The sequence below is a fragment of the Loxodonta africana genome, chromosome 4 (assembly GCF_030014295.1).
Source record: "Loxodonta africana isolate mLoxAfr1 chromosome 4, mLoxAfr1.hap2, whole genome shotgun sequence".
In the NCBI taxonomy this organism is placed as follows: Eukaryota; Metazoa; Chordata; class Mammalia; order Proboscidea; family Elephantidae; genus Loxodonta; species Loxodonta africana.
In genome coordinates, this window is record NC_087345.1 from 126227470 (window position 1) to 126247381 (window position 19912).

Sequence of the window (19912 nt, forward strand, 5' to 3'; positions counted from 1 at the left end):
TGACCTTGGGCAATCCACTTAACCTCTCTGGGCCTTCGTGTTTCTATATGTAAAGTGAGTGGGGTGGTACCAAGTAATGTCTTAGGTATCATCTAGTTCTCACATTACATAGGTAAAACTTGTCTTTGGCGACTTTCCCTTGGTGGCAAACTCTTGGAATATTGCCTCCTACTTTGCTGCAAATATTGCCCTCCTCCAACGTGATGTTGCCTCTTCGAAGGCAGGGCTTGCTAGTCCATCTTGTCACAGTCCTGGTTATTGTTTTGTTTACTTGTTTATTGTTTCTCTCTCCACTAGAATAGTAGTTCCATGAGGGAAGGGATCTTGCCTGTCTTGTTTATATTTCCAGAGCCTGGCACAGTGCCTGGCACATACTGGTAGCAGGCATTCAATCATTTCTTGAATGAATGGACAAATAAACTTCAGCCAGGGATGAATTAAAACTTTAAAAGGGTCTAAGCACCTTCCCCATAATTAATTCTATCTAAAAATTTTGGCACTCCTCCCCCATACTTAACTCTAATGAAAACAATACTAAACCATACCCACTAAAAACCCGCTGCCGTCAAGTTGATTCCGACTCATAGCAACCCTATAGGACAGAGTAGAACCGCCCCATAGAGTTTCCAAGGAGCGCCTGGCGGATCTGAACTGCTGACCTCTTGGTTAGCAGCCATAGCACTAAACCATACACTTCCAAAAAACCAAACCTATTGCTGTCAAGGATTCCAACTCATAGTAACCCTATTGGACACAGCAGAACTGCCCCATAGGGTTTCCAAGGAGTGCCCGGTGGATTTGAACTGCCAACCTTTTGGTTCACAGCCGTACCTCTTAACCACTGTGCCATGTGGGTTTCCACCATACACTTAGATGTACTAAAAAAGAAAAAAAAATCTCTCAATTATCTGAGGGTAAGATCTTGGAGCCCTTGTTTTGCTGGTGCCCTAAGTATACGAGCACTTCTTCTGCCTTCGGGTTACCCAGCACTCACTCATCCCTCTCATCTTTTGGAAGCTGGTTCAGAATAAGCTTGTCTCTCAGTGGAGCCCTGGTGGTGCAGTGGTTTAGAGTTCACCTTCTAACCAAAAGGTCGGCAGCTGGAAACGCTATAGGGCAGTTCTCTGTACTATAAACTCGCTATGAGAAGGCACACAGGTTTTGGTCAATGGTGCAAATGGTTAGCACAATTGATTGTGAATTGAAAGGCTGGAGGTTTGAATCCACCCAGAGGTGCCTCAGAAAGAAAGTCCTAGCGATTTACTTTGGAAAAATCAGCCACTGAAAACCCTGTGGAGCACAGTTCTATTCTGACACACATGCGGTCGCCTTAAGTCACAACAGACTCAACAGCAACTGGTAATTTGGAGGGTACCGGTAATCCCAAGAGGAGCCTTGATAGCGAAGCTCAAACCCATCAGCTGCTCGGCGGGAGAAAGAAGTGGCAGTCTCCTTCCGTAGATTTACAGCCTTGCAAACCGTATGGGGCAGTTCTACTCTGTCCTGTAAGATCACTATGAGTCGGAATCCACTGGAAGGCAGTGGGTTTGCTAACTCTAAGGAAGCTGCAGTAACATCTTCTGGCCACCAGAGGACAGGGAACAGCCGGAGAGATTGCTTTCCTTTGGGAGAAATCTAGAAGAGGTCAAAGGCAGAGGCTCAAAGTCGGCTTTGCATATGTGGCCTTCAGGCTTCTCTTAGTGCCGGGAAGTGCTCAGTTGTCTCTCATCTCCAGATAGGCTCCTATTCCTCCTCTAAGAGATGGCCGAAAGTTCCCAGGCGGCTGAAGTTACCCATAATAAAAACCCGTTGACTTCGAGTGGATTCCGACTCATAGCGACTTCTATACCAAAAAAACCAAACCCGTTGCCGTGGAGTCCATTCCAACTCCCAGCGACCCTTAAAGACGGAGTAGAACTGCCCCATAGAGTTTCCAAGGCTGTAATTTTTACAGAAGCAAACTACCCCATCTTTCACCCTAGGAGCAGCTGGTGGCTTTGAAGAACTGCTGACCTTTCGGTTAGCAGTGAAGGGCTTAACCAGTGCACCACCAGGCTCCTGCCATCCCATAATGCTAAGCTTAAATAATTACCAGTAATAATGAATGTACTTTAGTTGCAGGATTTAAAAACACAAAAGCAGAAACAGCGATGCCTTATCATTCTAACCTACTTAAAAACTGCCTCTTAATTTTTACCAATTAAAAAATAAAAAGTCCCTTTTAGGCAGTGCTTACATGGGTATCCCACAACGAAGATGTGTTTAGGGACCGATGTTCCTGCTCCAATACCTTGCTAAGGGAATAATTTCAGAGCTAGATCATTTCTTCGCACAAACTCTGGCTCATGGAGCAGTCCACTCGCAGTGTGCTTTTCCGTCATTAATCACATCTTTGTTATGTGATATCCACGTGAGTACTTCTCGGCAGAAGCGCTACATGCTCAAAGGCTCAAAGGACACTGCCATAAAGCTCCTATTGTCCTATTCAGTGATTCCAAGTCCTGGGTTGTCACCACCTCTGGTCTCTAGTTTTCCAAGGTGTGTAATGTCGTCTCAAAGCAAAGCTATTTTAATGAATTCAAGTTAAAAAATGCATTAGGTGTGTGGAATTAAATCAAAAGGGACTTTTCACCTCTTAAGAGGCAGTGAATCTTGGTCTCATTTAAAGGTGATTTTACGCTGCCAGATGTAGGAAACAGAAATTTAGGCTGCTCTACAGCATCAAACTTGGCAAAGTAAAATAATTTAGGAACACTCATGTGAGGGCTTTCAACGACAAACATACTGAGAGCTGAATGCCTAGCAACACTGGTGTGATTTCTTAAAGTACCTGTAACTTCTCTTTCGTGAGAGACAGGCAGAACACTGCATTTTGGATTCATCAGGCTATTTATTAAAGAGCGACTGTAATTCTCTCAAATCATTGTTTGCTTTTCTTTACGCTAGCAAGGCAGCTGGAAACAACCCAAGGAAGAGGAAAGGGCTCTGCGTATCCGTGGGGGAAAAACCCTTAAATACCTGTTGGGCGCAGCGCTGAAGGCGCACGCGGCCCGGGAGGAGACTGGGGGCCGGGGGTTCCGGGCCGCGAGCCCGGAGTGGGCGGCGGGCGCACCGGCGGGGAAGGCGGAGGAGGCCGCGGGGCCGCCTCCCCCGGCAGCCCCGGCTCCTCCCAGCGGCGCCTGCGGAACCTGCCTCGGAGTCGCCGAACTCTGGAAGGGAACGTGACCCGACCCCCTCCCCGAGCTGCCGAAATGAGGAGCGGAGCAGTGTTCTGGGCTTGGGCGGCCGCGGGATGGGCGGGCGGGCGCGCGGCTCCGCCCGGCGCCCACCGCCCAGCCCTCGCCTGTCTCCTCCTTTCCCCGGGGCTCCGCTGAGTTCATTCACTGGGATTGGTTTCAAGTGACGCCATCTCTTTATTTTTAAACCAATGACCTCATCCGCGCTTGAAGTTTCCTGACCAGCGACTCTTTCTCTTTTCCCCCAACCCCCCACCACACCCCCCGGCCTTTCCCCCTCTTTCTGTGTATCACTGTTCGGGGGGGTTTAATCAGTTTTTAAACGATTATTAACACCTCTCTCTCCCCCCTCATCTTTTCCCACTCGACCCTCCACCTTTACCTCCCCAAGTTCTTCATCCCTTTCGACTTTTTTTTTCAAGGCTGACGGGGGGGGAGGGTGGAAGAGAAAGAGTGAAGAAAAGTTGCAAACGTTTCCTCTCTTCCTAAGCCTCCCGCCCCCACCCACCCCTCCGAGAAGAAGAAGATAATATAGTGAAAAGAAGAGGACGAGGAGAGAGCGACGGGACGGGACGCGAGCGGGAGCGCAGCCGCCCTCCCGGCTCCGCGGCGGCGCCTCGCAAGTCCGGGAGGCGAGGGGGACCCGAGGGGAGACGTCGTGACAACTTTCGTTTCCCCCAGAGGGAGTCGGGAGGTCGGTGGCCCCAAAAGTAAGTGGCCTTCGGCCGGCTCGCAGGGTATGCAGGCGGGAGGGCGCGGGGCTCGGAGCGCCCGCCCGCACCGGCAGCATGGACACTCCGCGGCGCGCCGGGCTTTGGGGTACCTGGTGCAGTGCTCTCGCCCCGCCGGCTCTGCTTTTCCGGGAGTCCTGGCTACCCTTTCGGAAGGCGGGGTGGGGGGTGGCTGCGGCCCGCAGCCGCGCTAGCGTTTAAAGCGTGTGTGTGGGGGGGAGGATTAGGCCTTGCTGGGGGCCGGCCCGACTGGGAAGGGGGCGGGCGGCCGGAGCGCGGGGTCTGTCCGTGCGCCCCTGGCCGTGCAGCTGCGAGTGGGCTCGGCCCGGGCCCCGCCGAGAGGAGCTTCCGCGGGACGCGCTACCTTCGCGGGCGAAGCTGCTCACTTCCAGGCACGACTGTTACACAACACGCCTGCCAAGTGGGGCCCCGGCCTGACTGTTCCCATTATCCCAAATTCGCCTTTGGTATAAGCGGCGAGGCCACCTTGGTGGTGACGGTGCTGCTTTCTTATACCAAACCAACGGCCCTCGCCCCCCCCCCCAAAAAAAAAAAAACGCAACTCAGTTTTCATACTGGGGCCCCGGTCTTGGTGTTGTGGGGCCCGGTGCGCCAGTGACTTTATTTACACCAGCCATAAAACATGAGAAATAAAAAAGCCCAGGGAGACAACTGAGGGGCTTTTTAAAAATCATGTTTAGTTTAATGTAATAAAACTCCGGGAAAGGGGGATATTTATGCAGAACCTTAAGTTTTTGGATGTTGGGTTTATTTCCTAGAGAAAACCAGTAATTAACTTGATAGAAGTAGATCTAAAAAAAAAAAACAGCATTTAGGATTTCACCAGGATTAGCAAAATGAATGGATACTTTAAAATCATGTAGTTTATTAAACGTCAACTGCAAAGATCCTTGGTGTTTTGAAGCCTTGGGTGTCTCAAATTGTTTGGAGAAAACACACCTCTAAGCAGCCTGTAATGAATAATCAGGTGGAGAGGAAAAACCTGTTGCATAATCTCATTTGCTGTGGGCTTCGCTGTGTTGTCCCCTTGAACCGTGGGGAGGTGAGTTAAAACGTAGGATTTTTAAAACTAAGTTTTTATTTACCCAGTGCTCTGGCTGCCATTTGTGATTTAAAAGATTATAAGAGTAAATACTCTTACAAGTGAACGAAACCTATCAAACCTGTTTAGAAAATGACCAGGTATGTTTCTCTCTCTCTCTCTCTCTGTGACATTTACTACCCGTGACTATTATTTAGGGAACTTAGACTGTCAAAAAAAGTGCTTCTTTATGCCACTGACTGTGGGACTGACTGAGAGCACACTTAGGTGACAACTGTTTACTCAAAGGATTTATTCTATTTCATTTCCATCGAGAGAAGTTTTTATGATTTTAAAACTTAAGGTAAAATTTTAAAAGAAGAAATTTTTTGCCAATTGAGTTCTGAATTATAATTACTTTTTCTTGAGACTCATGTGTACTGATGGACACACAGCTTGGGAGGCCGTAATTAATTGAGGCTTATGGAGTTCTGTATTTGGTGAAGGCAGCCGCATGGAGAAGTAAATTGAAAACCTAAGAATTCATGGCTTTGTGTAGGTATTTTAGTCAAAATGTGACTAGGTACGATGGAAACTTTTTTTTTTTCTTTTTGAAGTGAAGTTGTGGAATTTATTGAGTTTGAGGACTGGGTGGGAGGGTGTATTAAACTTGTTTTTGGTTAGCATTTGTTAACATTTTATGTAAAAAATTGGGTTTAACTATACCAGCCCCAAAGTGGGGCTTTTAGGTAAAATAATTTGCACTTACCAAAGTTCCACATGGGGAAAATATTAGAAGTGAGTCCATTCTTAATTCTGCTGGCAATATGGTTAATAGTAGTGTATGCAAATAAATCAGTTCAAGTACTGTAAACTTATATTCATATGAAAAATGTATAAACTGTGGTAATGATACCTGAAAGAATTTTATTACCTCTGGTATGTCAGTAACTTAAAGTAAAATATATGATTTGGTTTAAAGTTGTATTTATTTTACTTGGGTGTTCCAATGAGACATTGTAGTTTTTTGGAATAGGCATAATTATGGAAGGGGCAGGGATTAGAAGTGCAGAATTCTTCAGTTTTGCTCCTTGAATTCGAGAAGTCCTTGTCCTTTGGTTCAGTTTGGTAAATGTACAATACTCATGTAAAATTGGGAATTGGGGGCCTCTGTTGCCAAGGGCTTAATGGTACTAACACTGAGAAGGCGGCAAGAGAGACAGTCCTGTTAACTCAGTTCTTTTCTCCTATACACTTAAAAATTATTTGAGGCATGGTTGGGAGTGGAGGTGAGGCTGAGATAGGTGCGGAATTTAGGCTGTCGCCAGGGTTGTTGATGTGTTTGTTTTGATGTTATTTTCTATAAATTCCTGTGATGGGAATTTAATAGAGTTTTATTTTGGAATATGGTATTATATACTGATCAAACTGACTTACATCGCTATCCAGTGTTAAGGTTTTTCTATTTTTCAGCCAATTCTTATTTCCTACTAAAAATACTTGGCTGGAATTACCAGTGTAATTTATCCTAAAAACCCAGGTTTTCCTGGAGTATCAGACAAAAATGAGGTTTTCTGTCCTGTTATCTGGACTGAAATTTCACTGGAGATTTAATGTTTTTTTAAAGTGCTTTGAGTTCTCAAGCAAAGATACTTTACATTGAAGAGATGAATTAATATATGGTGAGCTGATTTGGATCAGAATTCCAAGAAAAAGGAGAGAGAAATCAGGGGAAATAGAAACCAGATTCTATGGCAGGTTTTAACAGATTGAAGGAACCTAGTTGAAAAGGATTCGTCACCACAGTTGATGCTTGATTGGCTTCTTTTTAAATTAACTGCATCAAATTTTAAAACCGAGACACACATCCATCATCATAAATGAAAATCTTATGATGTTGGCTTAAACAAACCGTAATTAAGACAGTAAAACTTGCCCAAAGCCTCATGCTATATTCTAAAACCAAAACTCATTTTTTTATTCTTTCTGATTTTCTTGTGGATAATCTGATATTTTTATACATTTCATTAGTCCAGATGATCAAGATTTGGCTGTGTGCAGCCGTGAGGTTATAAAGTTTGGCTGGATTTAAAGAGGCAGGCTCAAGCTTTAAGAGGAGGAAATTGTCAAACACAAACTCATTGAGAAAGGGAGTTAGAAACTTAATCAAATGAATGATTGAAGGAAATAAATAGGAGTGGCTCAAAAACTAGGATCTAAGACAGATTAAAGAGGACAGGTACAAAGAAATAATAAAAGCTTGCCAGGGGTATGATCAGTAAAGGAGGAAGTGGGGTACATTTTGGTATGAAAGGAAAAAGGCATAAAGGGAAAAATATCCACAGGTACCTCAGCAACAAAAAGCTAATGAAACTTCACTTCCTTCCTTGATTGGGGCTAGAAGCCTAATTATAGATATCATGAAGAAGTCACAAGGATTTTTATGACATAAGAAATTTAATCTGGGGAAGGGGAAGAGAATAAATTAAATTACGAGCAGGAAATATAAAGCTTGAAATTGCCAGAGATAAATTTAAAATAGAGGGGAACCCGCTGCGCTTTCATGGCCTATTTTGTGAGGGATATGTAAATTGAAACGATTGAATTGATTTCTGGGTTAACTATATTTTATAAAAATCAAGCAAGCAAAACATTTATTAAAAGTATACAATGTATGTGTGGGTACCAATAATTGGGGACACTGATATATCCCCTTAAGGAGGGCAGGATTCTAAGAACTATATACATACGTAAAGATAAACGATTATCAGCTGCTAAGTGCCAGATTCCTGGCTTTTTTAAGTGCCAGATTCCTGGTATAAAAGAGAAAGATTGGAGGGTTAGGGGAGGTAATCTTCATAGATATAATGGAATTTGACCCTGGCCTTCAAGGATGCTTAACATTTGTATGGAGGAAGGGAAGTGGGGGAGGTTAAAGGGAGAAGTCATTCATTCATCCCTTCCATTCAGCAAATGTATATTTAGCTTGTACTAGACCCTCTTCAAAGCATTGGGCTTACAGTGGACAAATAAGATAGGTAAAGATTTTGCCCTTATGAAACCAATATTCCGGTGGGAGAAGAAGAAATGACAATAAACAAGTAAACAACACATGAAAAAGCTGATGTCAAGTAGTAACAAGACTCCTGAAGACAGTGATGATAAGAGTCAAGGAGATTGTAGAAGGCTAGTTACAGGCCCATTTATTCTGCGAATAACCTATGTTGCCTGTGATAATTCAGAGTAATAATGCTAATGATATAAGTTTTTAATAATTGCATAAGTCCAATTTGAATAGAATCCCTTATATTAATTTCATTTTTAACTGTTTTTTTTTTTTTAAAGAAATCTTTGTGATGTTTTTCTAGATTGAAGTATGAAAGCTTTGAGTTTTTAATTCCTGATTAACAATTTACCTGGAATTTTTTTTTTTTGCTGCCATTTGCTAAGAATTCCATGTTTTTACAGTGAGATTAATATCATAATACAGTTATTTAGGATTGTAATATATTGGGTTATATACTTAGGTTAATTCTCCATTAGGAACAATGATCACAGTAGTTCTGTAAAGGGAAGCAAGATTCTAAGGAGAGTTTGTTTTGATGGTATCATATGAGAGTATACAAAACAAATAATGTACAAACAGCATTAGGTAAACTATTTGGCCTTATTACCAGGTAGGTAAGATAGGGTTTGTTTTTTTTTTTAGGTAAGGATTGACACTTGTCCACATCTCACCCATGTGGTACAGGAACTGAACAGTGAGTTTAAATTACTTTCTGCTCTGTAAAGGTCCATGGGTGGTGCGGACAATTTGCATTCGACTGTTAACCTAAAGGTTGGCAAGTCAGATCTGCCCAGTGGCACCATGGAAGAAGGGCCTGGCGATCTACTTCTATAAAGATTAAAACCAAACCAAAAAACCCTATGGAGCAGTTCTACTCTGTAACACATGGGGTTGCAATGAGCCGGAATTGACTCTACAGCAGTGGGTTTGGTTTGCGCTCGGTATGCTTAATTATGTCTCCTTACAGTTTAGTAATGTCATTGGCAGTTCTGTTTTAAGCTTATAATTTTTAATATTTTATCTACTAATAGTAGAAATCTGAAGCAAAAGTGTCAGTTCTGAAATGAGGAAGACTAGATTCTTATTGTAGTCATCTGACTTCCTGGGTTTTTTTTGTTGTTGTTGGTATTTTGGATACGTTCTTTTATAATGTTAACTAAAAAAAATTATTAGTGAGTATTTCACATTTGGGAGTACATTTACAAAATGCTTGTCATACACTCTTTAAGAGCTATGTTCCTGCTCTTCTCCACTTTTCTTGCAGTTTTAAACTTAAAAAATTCATGGGTGAAACAGGTAAGAGTTTCCAACAAGGGCTTATATTGAGTATGTATGTCTATGAAACCGAACCTCTCAAATTTTTCTATATGAACCTCATATAGAAAAATTTTCATCTGCAATGTATATACTTGAGATAAAGCTGTGAAAAAGAAAAAAAAAATTCAAGAGGTAGGAAGTTCTTAAGTGTTCCTTGAGTTCCTCCTAAATGAAATACTCGGTTTAGAAAAGGATCGTAGATACAAATGCTAGGGGTCTGTGGTGTGTGTGCATAAAAGCTAAAATGACTTGTACTTTTGAAAACTACTTGGAAAAAATAGTAGATTTGTTTTAATATCTGTGTGAGAGGTGGGGCAAACTGCAGTTTATAGAATAGAAATGTACTGTATATTGTAATGATATATAAAAAACCAAACGCTTTGCAGCCCAGTGGATCCAACTCATAGCAACCTTATAGGACAGAGTAGACCTGGCCCATAGGGTTTCCAAGGCGCAGCTGGTCCATTTGAACTGCTGACCTTTTGGTTAGCAGCTGTAGTTCTTAACTACAGTGCCATAGGGCTCCATTTGTAGTGGTATGGCAAGGTAATTACTACTAAATATCTCTGTCCTCCTCCAAGGAGCCCTGGTGATGCAGTGGTTAAGTGCTGCACTGCTAATGGAAAGGTCAGTGGTTTGGAACTCATTATCTGCTCCTCGGGAGAAAGGTGTGGCAGTCTGCTTCCAAAAAGACTATAGCCTTGGAAACCCTCTGGGGCAGTTCTGCTCTGTCCCACAGGGTCACTGTGAGTCAGAATCAACTAGATGACAACAGGTTCTGGTTTTGGTTTGGTTTTATCCTCCCCCTTAAAAGGAGCCCTTGTGGTGCAATGGTTAAAGTGCCCTGCTAACTGAAAGCTTGTCTTTTGGAACCCACCATCTTGCTCTGTGGGAGAAAAGACCTGTCCATCTGTCCTTATAAGGATTACAGCCCAGGAAACCCTATGGGGCAGTTTTACTCTGTCATAGAGTTACTGAGTTGAATTGACTCAGCGACCCACAACAGCAGCAACATTCTCCCCCGTAAAATTAATAGGGAAAGTGGTATAAAGAAATGAATGCTATCTGCTGTTTGTATTGTATAAAAAATTTTTAAATACACAACTCATATCTTAGGATAGTACGTGATAGAGTTGGCTTTTATTAAATGTTTGCTGAAAAAATTGAATTCCCACACCGTTAGTTTTTATTGTGGTTCCATTGTATTTCTAGCATCTTTTCGCTCTAGTTTAGAGCAGTTTTTTGAGCCTTGAATTCAAAGCCTTACCATCTTGAGTGCCTGGCTCTTCTTTGTGCTCACATAAGAACCCGTCCCTGACCTCACCTCTAGTTTGCCTGACCCTGTGACTGACTCTGACCTCATTCTTTCCGAAATGGCAGGTGGTTATTTCCTGTTAACTCCGTCTGGGCACAGTCTAACAGCTGAGCTGTGTCCTTGTCTGGTAACTTCTCAGAATACTGACATGCAAATGTCAGCCTTTCTGGCCTATTTTGTAGTGGTTTGTTGTTATTTGTTGGTTTTTTTTGGTTGGGGGAGAAGCACATTTCTCAAAAAAACAGTTTGAGTTTGTTTTCTCAACTATACATGGTATATAAAGCATGGAATTATTTCCTTTTCATTCCTAGCTTTAGTTAAAAATCTTGTGTTCACTTGAAAATGAATTGGTAAGAATGATATTTTGATATAGAAATCAACTAAAAACTAAAAAAGATTCTTTTGAGACAATCAGGGAATTTGAACATGGAATATTTATATTAGATGATATTAAAAAATCATAACCTTAAAGTTTTTAGTTATAATAATGGTGTTATGGTTGTGTTAAATTCTCATCTATTAAAGATACGTATGGAAGTATTTATAGGGAAATGAGATGATGCCTTGTATTTGTTTTAAAATAGACACAGAAATACACAGTAGGATAAATAAAACAACACTGGCAAAGTTTCGATAATTGTTGAAGCTGAATGATGGGTACATTGGGGTTTGTTGTTATTTTTATTTGTGTGTATTTGGAAATGTCCATAATAATGAGTTAAACTATTAATTGTACCTTTGGAGGAAGGAATTTAATACAGTAAAACTATGTGGCCTGACATTGCAGTTAATTGGCTAATCAGAAATCTCCACTTTGCATTTTCATTAAGTTCTCTTTTTAGCAATGAATTTTTAAGAATAGGGAACATTTTGCAGAAACGTGATCACAAGAAATACAACTCTTAATTTTGAGATTGTGTAATAATATACTTTGTAGTTTAGAAATTGCTTTGACATATTTTGCCTCTTTTAAGCTCAGAACAAGCATGAGTTATTATAGATGAGAGAGGAAACTAAGGCCTGGAGAGACTATTTATCCAGATCCCAGAGCCATTAGGATGTGGTGCTAGAACTGGAACCAAGATCTGTTCTTATTCAGTTGTCTATGCTCTTGTATACGTATAAGTCATCTTTTTATGGTAGTGTAAACTAACAGTTTTTAGAATTTTGGTCTGGTATAAAAAAAAAAAGAAAAGGAAAAAAATTTTTTTTTCTTTTTTTTTATACCTTTACGCCCTTAAAGAATTTGAGAACCCTAAGGATCTTTGTTTATGTGGTCTATACCTATCAATATTTAACATTAAAAATTAGAACTGAGAAATGTTTAAAATATTCGTTAAAAAAACCCAGCAGACTCATTAAATGTTAATACATATATATTTATATATATATTTTCGGTTTTAAAATACTTTTTTCATCAAAGTATGTTATATATTATTTCAAAACAAAAAAAAATTGGTGGGAAAAGTGGCACTGTTTTATATTTTTGCTACTCTTTAATGTATTGCTTAGTGCCCTGGTGGTGCCGTGGTTAAGTGCTTGTCTACTAGCCAAAAGGTTGGCAGTTCGAATCCACCAATGCTCCTTGGAAACACTATGGGGCAGTTCTGCTCTGTCCTATAGGGTTGCTGTGAGTTGGAATTGACTTGACCGCTTTTTTTTTTTAAATGGTAATGTATTGCTTAATAGAAGACAGCTGGATTTTCATGACTGCTTCTATATTCAGTCTTGTTATATGTTGTCCTGGTTGATGTATATGAAGAAAATCCAGCTATACACAGATAAGTAGTTGAAAAAGGGAAGAGTATTTAAAGTCTTTTCATGTAATTCTGGTTTTTCTTTGTTACACAAAGTTTAACAAACAGTAGATTCTTAAAGAGGTTAGTTTTAAAGTTGAATCTTAAACCATGTCAGTGAATTTTTGTGCTCTGTAACATTAAAATATATTGGCTGGTCTATCTTGTGCTTTGAATAGATGTTTGACCTTTGAGTGATTTTGTAACACCATACATTAGTCATTAAAAAATAGTAGTTTACTGAATTCGGCAGCTCTTCCAAATGTTGACACGTTTGATTACACAATCAAATATTACATTAATAATACCATCAGCCTTATCAGAAAAATCTGTAAGAATTGGGAACTGGTCAAGATCATGGTAAATACAGGTTTTCAAAATTTTTAATATTCTCTTGAAAGCTCAAATTTTATCAGTGGTAGCAGATAGTGTCATTTCTTTTCCTTGAAGTGACAGGCTTACCTCACTCATTTTAGAGAAAAGGTCTTCCAGATACCTAAGTCTGCATAATCTTAAGTATAAGAATTGTACTTTTAAGCAAAAATGGTATTTCATGAAAAAAGCAGTTAGTTTAGCTCCCAACTCAGTTGCATAAATGCTTTTCCTCAAGGCAGCCATTATACTTAGTTATACAGCAGAAGTACTTTATTTGTACTGTTCATTTCATCACATGGAATATTAAAAAGACATTTTCTCAAGAGTTGAGATTTAGTAAGGTTAATACCTTTTATTGATGTATCAAGGACATTGTTAAGTGAAACTGAATTTTTAAAAAAAATGACTTATTGCCAGTGAAGAAGAATTACTGAGTTCAGTTTAGTGTTGCTGCCTTGATTCCTGCTAAAGTGCCAGCAATTTTACCCACCCATTGCTTTTGTACCATCACAGCTGATACCAGTACAATTGGTTCAGGTTAAATCATGAGATTCAAAAGAGTCATTGGAAAAGGATATCTTCAATGATTAATTGGTGTGGATACTGGAATAATACAATCAAAGTAGCAAGTCTAGCCACGTCTATAGATTTATTCACTTGGAAAGCAAAATTAAATTCTTAAGGCGAGATACTTACTCGGACTTCATGCTTGCAGCCAGGTACTAAATTTGAAGAGTTACTCATCATTGCCATGATTTCTTTTACTTTTCACCAGTAGGCATTCTGCAGTGTCAACTGTACAAAGCTTTATTAGTTTCTCAGCTATTGTGTGTACTGCTCTGATTAGTGCAATATGATAATCTACCCTGTGTGATGCTTTACTGGCTTTTTCATTTCTAATTTGAAAACAAATTTTTTTTTTTGTGTGTGTGTTTATAGAGTATATCATGTCAGCGTTTAAGACATTCAGTTTCTTTTTCTGTAAACTCAGTGAAGTCATTGAATAATGAGGTTATGGAGATTATAGAAGATTTAACCAAAGATCACTAGTAGGAGCATAGCAGATATACGGAGAACACACTGAGTTAATTTCTGAAAACATGCATATTTATACCATTAACTTGCTAACCTAGAAAATTCTGGAAAATACAATATACATGTACATGTTTCATTAGCTGTCAGAGTAATACGTCATCATCACACAACATGTATCGTCTGGAATCATTATACAGTCATGAGAGAATGAGAGTAGAAAAGGCAAATAAGATCTTAATATGATTAAAAACAGTTTTGACCTTGTGAGTCCCCTGATAGGGTGTCATGGACCTCCCAGAGGTCTCTGGACCACATTGAAAACTGGCGGTATAAATTAGTGCTGTGTCCTAGCATCTTTTTAGAGCAACCTTGACACACATCTATTAATATTTCCATCTTAACTGATTGATTTGTCAGGAAGAAGTGAATATTTTAGTATGTGGTATGAACCATGTGACCCAGAAACCATCATGGGTAGAAGGTCATATAATAACAGAGAGACTAGTGGATAAAGGGTAGACAGAAGAGTGGTTGTTAGCTGCTGTGGAGTTGGCTCTGACTCACAGGGACCTTATGTATAACAGTGAAAAGTTTACTGGTCCTGTGCCATCTTCATGATCAAGGCAGAAGGGAGAAGTGGGTAGAGGCACTTTACAATTTATTAAAAATGAGCAGTTGCTCCTCCTGTCAAGGAAGGATCGAAGTCTATAAAGAACAAACATGATTCTAGTTGTTTTTCTGTATTGATGACATTTATTTTAATAAGTGACGGTAAAGTAATTAAATTGGTCTCTATAGAAGAAAGTAGCCCTGTCACTTTTTAGTTACGTGTAGTATGAGCAGATTGTGAACTTGTAATGGGAATAAGAACAAGCAGGAAAATCATAGCATGTCACAGAAACTTTTTTGAAAATTCAGGACTGCTTTCAGCTATAGTTAAAAGAAAGCCACCAGCAGAGGCTTAAACCATAAACTATGTGTTATTTACTGAAGTAGTTGAAAGAATTTCTGAGGTGTCGGTCCAAGGATTGGTACATCCACTCAGCAATGTCATCAAGGCGCCAGGTTCTTTCCAGCCTTTGACTCTGCTGTCTTTTGCATCTTCACTTATTGTCCTCATGCATATTTCCTCCCTGTCATAAAATGACTGTCCAGCTTCAGGCTACACATCCCTTCAAGGCAGAAGAAGGAAGGGGACAGAGCAAGCAATCCATTCCCTGTCCCTGCCTAACAGAAAACAAAATCTTAAAGTCTTATTTGCTTGTACTGTTTCACAAGACTGCCCCAACTCATAGGAGAGACTGGGGAGATGAATGACTGGCTAAGGGGAATGGGATTACCATGGTTCGTTTAGCATGCATCATGGGTCAGCCTTTAGGGTTAGGCATGTTGCTGCCTAGGACAAAACTGGGATTCTATTAGCAAGTTAGAGGGGAAGAAATGTCTGTTGGGTAACTAGCTAGCTGTGTGTCTGTCACAGGTATGCAGAAAATGAAGCACAAAGAGTGTTCAGTAACTCGTTAAAATAATTTCTGACCATTTCACATTTTATTGGTCAGAAGACAGAAAAAAAAAAAAATTTTAGAACTGGAAATTACCTCAGAGATTATCTAATCTAAAATTCTTGTTTTACAATTGAGGAAACTGAAACCTAATTGCTTCTAAATTATCTCTACAACTAATTGGAACAGAGGTCCATATAATCTTCCCCTAAAATAACAAAGAAAAACGGACATGGCCACGTTTGAGGGGACCATTTAAACAGTCCCTGGACTAAAGGGCAATTATTTTAACAAGTTACTTAACACATTTTATTATCATCTTTATCAAAATGGATTTTGATAGGATTAGAGAGAAGGTAAGAAAACGTATGGTGTTTTAGTCACTTTGACGGCTGGGTAATATCTAATAAAGATCTTGATGGTAAAGAAAGTTAAAGGTAAAATTAGGTTTTGGCTTTTCAGCAGCTACTCACATACTGCTTCTGCCCCAAATTTCCATTGAAGATGGAAAAGTAATCGCATTTTTAATTTAATAGGGAAAGATACACATATGTGTATAATCTATAACCCAGATACCCTCAGGACAATGCTCTAAGAAAATGCTCTCTGTCCCAACAGAGGAAAGCATTTTAGGCACTATTGTTAAAAACCTGGTAGAACATCCCAAGTTAACCTAAAAAGTATTAATTTTATTCTGAACAAAATCTTAAATAACTGTCCCACTGCATTTTACTTATGGATCAGTGTGGGGAGATCTAGAGATAAAAGCTGTCAACTGTAACATTCGAGGGGCCAAAAGACAGCTGCAGTTTGGAGTATATTTTTAAGAATAAAGTCTGTGTATACGTAGGTATTTAACAGCTGCTTTAAATGGCCCTGGTGGTGCAGTGGTTAAGCGCTCAGCTACTAACCGAAAGGTCCGCGGTTCGAACCCACCAGCAGCAGGAGAAAGATGTGGCAGTTTGCTTCCGTAAAGATTAAAAAAACAAACCTGTTGCCGTTGAGTGGATTCTGACTCATAGGAGCCCTGCCTGGAAACCTTATGAGGCAGTTTTACTCTGTCCTATAGAGTTGCTATGAATCGGAATTTACTCGATGGCAGTGAGTTTTGTTTGGTTTTGGTTTTAAACAGTTTAGGGAGCAGTTTGTAATTTCATTGCCACAGAATATCCATGTATCAGTTGGAAACTTTTTCCTTCTACTGAAAGCCTTTTAAGTATGTAATTAGAGCAATTATTTTCATTTTTTATTCCATGAATGACTAAGAGCCTTGTTAATATAAATATTCAGGAAGCTTGACTTTATGACTCTTTGGTTTTATACCCAACAATAAAAACTGTGTACAGTGGAAAACCCCTTTTCCCTTGTCTACCAACAGTCCCAACTGAAAAGACAAAACCCCAAGTGGTTTTTGTTGACAAGTAAATGACTCTGTGGCATGATCTTAGGTGCTGCCGGTGGCCATGTCGTCATAGAAGGTAATTAACATGGTGGTAGTTTAAGGAGACAGTATATTTTGGGGAAATTTCCAAGTGCCAAGTGTTAGGCAGTATGGGATCCACTCGCCAGGAAAAAGTTTTATGGAAGTCCTTAATAAAAATTACTGTGAAATTGATTTTTATTATAGAAATGATCTTCATTCATTCATTAAAATAAACTTCTGAGTCTGATGGGCATTTTTCTGGACAGAAGGTCCAGTCTTTGGGCCAATGGTGTTATTGTTATCAGCACGAACAAGTATTTATTGAGTGACTTCTATGAGTGAGGTACTGGAAAGGATGCAAAGAAGAATAGCATGTGGCCTTGGTTGTCAATGAACTTACTCTTGGTGCTAGCATCTCTTTATTGATGATCTTCTCTTCATGGCTTAAACAAAACACCAGAACAAACTTCTTAGTCTTTTCCGTAGAGGTTCTTCAGTGTGGGGTTCCCACACACCAGCCTTCACTTTCCTAGGCTGAGAGATAAGTCAAGATGAGAAGTGGAGGACAGTCCACCTGAGGGCCCCTCCTGGCCATTCCTCTTCTTTCCTGAGATTACAGCCCTGCTCTGTTTACTAAGAGCGGTGTGCTGGATGGCTGCCTCTGCAGGATGGTTTGGGAGAAGGAACTCAATGTCCTGCAACAGTCGTTGGTACCCTTAGGTTATGAAACCATGAGCGGCTCCGTGGGATAAAGACAGTCTGTTTCCATAGAGATTTATAGCCTTGGATACCATATGGGGTCTCTGTGAGTCGGAATTGACTCGATGGCAGTTGGTTTGGTTTTGGTTTTTAGGTTATGAAAGGTTGAGATTATGAAAAACTAAGGGATCTGTTGCTATTTTCTTTTTAAATATGAATCAGTAGCTTAGAACTATTCATAGATCAGATATGATACAGTGCAGGTATCACTCACCATTACCAATACCTGTTAACCAATTGCCATCAAGTTGATTCCGACTCAGGGCAACTGCATGTGTCTCAGAGCAGAACTGTGCTTCATAGGGTTTTCATTGGCTGCTTTTTTAAGAAGTAGATCACCAGGCCTTTCTTTTGAGGTGCCTCTGGGTAGACTCAAACCTCCAAGCTTTCAGTTAGCAGCCGAGCATGGTAACTGTGTGCACCACCCAGGGACTCCTGTTACCAATGCAGCTTGCCTAACTGGGGCTTTGTACTCCAAAGAGGATTAGGAGGCCTCAGATTTATTCTCTCTTCCTCCTGCTCATTCTCTGTTAAGCCAGGGGAATAGACTAGACGATAACCGAGGTTCCTCCAGCTCTGGAATTCTGAGTTTTGAGAGCATAGGTAGTCCCCCACTTATGATGCTTCAGAATTATGACGGACGAACTGCACTTACCACCATCCATTTTTTTTTTTTTTGTACATTTTATCCTTAGTAATAACTTACTACGTACAGTGTTGTAGCATGTACTTTGCTGAAGCTATCTTTCTTAGATGTAATGTTTCAGCCCCCAAAGACAAATAACGATTGGATTTATAAAGATACTGATAAAAAAGGCAATAATGAAAACTAAAAAAAAAACCAAAAAACAAATTGACTTATATCGGAATGATTTATGATGGATTAGTCTTTGGAACAGAACCTCGTTGTAAGTTGGGGACTACCTGTATTGTCTTTTACCAGCTGACCCCTAGCATCTAAAATTTCCTTGCATCCTTGGTAAGACTGATTTCTAAGGCTGAGAAATCTTTGTTGCCAGCTGATGGCAACTAGGTGGCACTTCACTCAAAGTTCTGTTGGATCTTTGGTTTTTTAACTTTTAATCTTACTCACTTTGATGCTTAGAGTACCGTAACCAGTTAACCAGTTGCTGTCGAGCCGATTTTAATTCATGACACCCCATGTGTGTCATAGTAGAACGGTGCTCCGTAGGGTTTTTTCAGTGGCTGATTCTTTAGAAATAGATAACCAGGCCTTTTTTCCAAGGTGCCTCTGGGTGAACCTCTAGCCTTTTGGTTAGCATCTGAGTGCGTCAACCATTTGCACCACTTCGTAACTATAATATGGTATCACCTCCAAATCCTCCAGGAGGTGATACCTAAAGGTCAGTTCTTTAACTGTTGCTGCATTCAAGTCCTAGTCCTATGGTGGGTATGTCATAGAGTGATATAGCTTGTACTTTGCCCTGGAGATATAGGGCACTTTTTTTTTTTTTTTTTTAAGTCTACTCACAGAGTCATGAAGACATAGAAGCCAAAGTTCATTGGGTGGTGTGTTTGTTGTTTTAAATTCACAGAGCAAACAGAGCAACCAGTCCAAATTGGGTGAGTTTTTATTTCTGTAAGACTAACTATGTTTTTAAGTGTTAAATACCATTTTAAAAAATATTACCAAACTGATTTATATATTCCTCGTCCATGGCTCTCATGTCAGAAGTGATATCGTGATAGTAATTAAAAGAAAAAGTGATATGGATTGTGGTGGTTGAGGTCGAAGGGTACTGTGGACTCTGCTATGATATGCTTAAATTTACTTTTAGATTTCAGGTACTTGATATATTTTTTTGCATGTTATAATTTTAAAATACTTTGTGGATACTATCTGACAAACCGTTGTTAGGGAGCTTATCTTAGTGATATGGAGATACATGTTATCACCATATGGTGCTATGAGATAAAATACTTTAATGTTAACAGTACCCTGTGAGGTAATAAAGTAAACAAACAAAATCCAGTAAACCAAGTATGATTGGGTGAGGAGTATATGTGGTGTCTCACAGTGAGCGAATTGTTAGTAGTGCTTGCAATACTAGTTGCCCTTGAGTCGGTTCTGACTCATGGCCACCCCATGTGTTTCAGAGTAGAACTGCACACCGTAGGATTTTCAGTGGTTGAGTTTTTTGGAAGTAGATCACCAGGTCTTTCTTCTGAGATGCCTCTGGGTAGATAGGAACACCAACCTTTCATTTAGTAGCTGAGTGCGTAACTGCTTGTGCCAATTAGGAACTTCAGTTGAGCCCAAGATACCTTCTACAGCATTGTGTTTATGCTCAGC

General features: G+C 40.1%; 1 protein-coding gene across 3 annotated transcripts in view; it reads left to right on the plus strand.

Moving 5' to 3' along the window:
- The first annotated feature begins 3326 nt into the window (after nucleotides 1-3326).
- Nucleotides 3327-19912, plus strand: part of DUSP16 (dual specificity phosphatase 16) — a 97114-nt gene continuing 80528 nt past the window's right edge. For 2 of the 3 annotated variants that reach the window (XM_023554406.2, XM_003405655.4), the window contains exon 1: nucleotides 3327-3946. The gene's annotated coding sequence lies outside the window, so the exon portion shown is untranslated. Of the gene's footprint in view, nucleotides 3947-8751; nucleotides 8771-19912 lie in introns of those variants that run through there. The other variant, XM_023554413.2, reaches the window with a different exon arrangement.